General features: G+C 33.5%; 1 long non-coding RNA gene across 1 annotated transcript; it reads left to right on the forward strand.

Annotated features, from left to right (window-relative positions):
• The first annotated feature begins 2,070 nt into the window (after positions 1-2,070).
• LOC131611146 (uncharacterized) lies at positions 2,071-2,662 on the forward strand. Its single transcript, XR_009286769.1, has 3 exons — positions 2,071-2,207; positions 2,308-2,405; positions 2,478-2,662. It is a non-coding gene; the product is annotated as an uncharacterized LOC131611146 (long non-coding RNA).
• Positions 2,663-3,005: the final 343 nt, after the last annotated feature.

Genomic DNA, 3,005 nt, shown 5'->3' on the forward strand with positions numbered 1-3,005 from the left:
GAACATCCTTAAATATTTTTGCAGATTTGAAGAGAGCGTTGCATAGTTCATTCCAAATTAAGGATCTTGGAGAACTCAAGTTCTTTCTAGGGCTTGAGGTAGCTCGCTCCTCTAAAGGTATTACATTATGTCAACGGAAGTATTGTGTTGATTTACTTCAAGATGCTGGCTTGACTGGATGTAAACATGCATCTACCCCTTTAGATGCCTCTATCTGCCTCCATCATGATAACGATTCTCCTTTTTCTGATGTCAGTGCGTATAGAAGATTGGTGGGTAGATTGTTATACCTCACGACAACACGGCCTGATATTGCATTTGCCACCCAACAATTGAGCCAATTCATGAGTGCTCCTACTGAGTTGCATTATAAGTCAACTATTCGTGTATTGCGATATCTCAAGCGCTCTCCTTCACGAGGTATCTTCTTGTCCAAGTCTTCTGACCTACAGATTCTGGGCTTCAATGATGCCGATTGGGGAGGATGTATTGACACCAAGAGATCCATATCTGGCTATTGCTTCTTTATTGGTCAATCTTTGGTATCCTGGAAATCAAAGAAGCAGGAAACTGTTAGTTGTTCTTCTGCGGAAGCTGAATATCGCGCCTTAGCTACAACTACACGTGAGTTGCAATGGATGTGCTTCCTCCTTCATGGCCTTAAGCAACATCCCTCGAGGCTCCCTGTTCTATATTGTGACAACCAGAGTGCCATTCATATCTCAGCCAACCCAGTTTTTCACGAAAGGACAAAGCATTTGGACATTGATTGTCATTTGTACGTGAGAAAATTCAGGCGGGAGTGATGCATTTGCTTCCGGTTCCCTCTCAAGCTCAGGTTGTTGACGTTTTCACTAAAGCTCTTGGCCCTCGTTCTTTCTTTAAGTGTCTTTCCAAGCTTGCTTTGGTAGACATCCACCAACCTTAAGCTTGTGGGGGGGGGGGGGGGGTATTAACGCATAAAGATGATGATGACGTAGACACGTAGACTGCATGAGTATGATAAGTTGCATGCACCATATTGCACCATATCATAAGCTTTAGTTAGTTAGGTAGTTTGTAACTGTTTTGCATATATAAATACTTATAACTAACTCTTCACTTTGATCAATACATTCTACTCAATTGCACACTATCTTCTTCTTCCTTTCTCCATCAATGGAGGTTTGTAGTTGCTTAGAGTAGGCAGCGCTGCCTACAACAAATTTCACAAAAGCAGAAACATTATGAAGGTTATTGTATAGTAGGTGTCTTACACATCACCTCTTGGTGCATTACTCCTACAACTAATTGTTTTTCATGTTTAAAACAACGGTTAAATGACTTTTGTCCCCTGCCATATAGGCGTGTTTTGGTTTAGCCCCATTTAAAAAAATTGGCGCAGACCTTAAAAAAAAATTCCATCATTAAAGCCCCTTATCCATTTTTTGACCAAGATTCTTAGAATCTTGCTTACGTTGCGTGATGATTGTGTATTTGATGCACACGTGGCATTTTTTAAATTTTTTTTTTAATTTTCACGTGGTATTTCGTTTTTTTTTTATTTTTAAGATGGAAATAAAAAAAATTTAAAAAAACTAAATTCCACGGGGAAATTAAAAAAAAATGCCACGTGTGCAGCAAATACACAGTCGGCATGTCACGTAGGCAAGATTCTAAGAATCTTGGCCAAAAAAATGGAACAGGGACTTTAAAGATGGAATTTTTTCTTTTTAAGGTCTGCGCCTAAATGTTTTTTAGGGGGATAAACCAAAACACATCGATATGACAGGGGGTAAAAGTCATTTAACCCTTAAAATAATTATTACTTTTTAGGAATCTCTCATATTTATTACGAAAATCTAAAAGAGAATTAAAATATAATTTTTAAATAAAGAAAGAACATGAATAACTAAAAAATGTTTATAACATATGCTTAATAATACCATATGATCAATTGAATAGGCTAAAGAGGCCAACACAATGCATCAATGTACATAAGAGGCATTGGTTAATAGTTCTAATTTTACAAAAGGTTTCTAGCATTTCATACAACCTATAGAGTATTTTATTGAAATAAATAATGCATATAAAAATTTTCTCTATGTATAAAGTGCTAAAACCATTTTTTGTTACATGTAAATGAGAAAATATGGATCAAATTCTTAAATTTGTTCATGTTGTGATCATTTTTCTTACCTTATTTCTTGTTGTAAACAACGTAAATAGTAAGCACAATTTCTCATCATTTTCAAATTTTATTAAATATATTAAACACACTCTTTTTTTTAACATCTTTCTATTTTAATCTTGTTTTATATATGACAGGTCTAAACTGTACTTCTGTCCTTGATTGTATAACTAATCATTGTATTTCACCAGCAATGCCAATTTGTGTATTGCATGCATGTTTATGCGTTTAATAGGTAAATATTATTATCGCAAACCTTAGTATTTGAGTGATATTTTTATAACCTTTCATGCATTTTCTTTGACAGGAAAAAGTAGGACATCACATGTTAAGAGCTTGAGTTACAAATAAGTTTATGTCTTCTATTTTATCCAACACAAATAAATTAATGTAATTTAAGTGCAATGATCAATATAATATATAATATGTGAATGTATTATATACTTGTTAAGATTTTACGTATTTTTATATTATAAAAAAAATAATATGATTCCCTACATAATTTGTTTTTTAGACCCTAGTACAAGTTGATTAGGGTTTTCTTAAAATCTTCATTTTACATGCTCTTAGAGATTGTTAACTTTAACAAGTGATTAAGCTTCCACTTGCCATTAATGCATGTTATGCCTTTGGACAAAACAAATAGTCTAACTAGCTAGAAACAACCATAATATTCTCACATGTCCTTATAAATTTATCTATACTTATTCATAATACTCTAGCTAAACCATGTCATACATTTTCAACAAGCATAATTACTCTAGTATAATTGGTATATATGAAATACTCTTAAATAAATATATACAGTCATCTACTTTATCCATACATACATTCA

This window comes from Vicia villosa, linkage group LG6 (assembly GCF_029867415.1).
Source record: "Vicia villosa cultivar HV-30 ecotype Madison, WI linkage group LG6, Vvil1.0, whole genome shotgun sequence".
Lineage (NCBI taxonomy): Eukaryota > Viridiplantae > Streptophyta > Magnoliopsida > Fabales > Fabaceae > Vicia > Vicia villosa.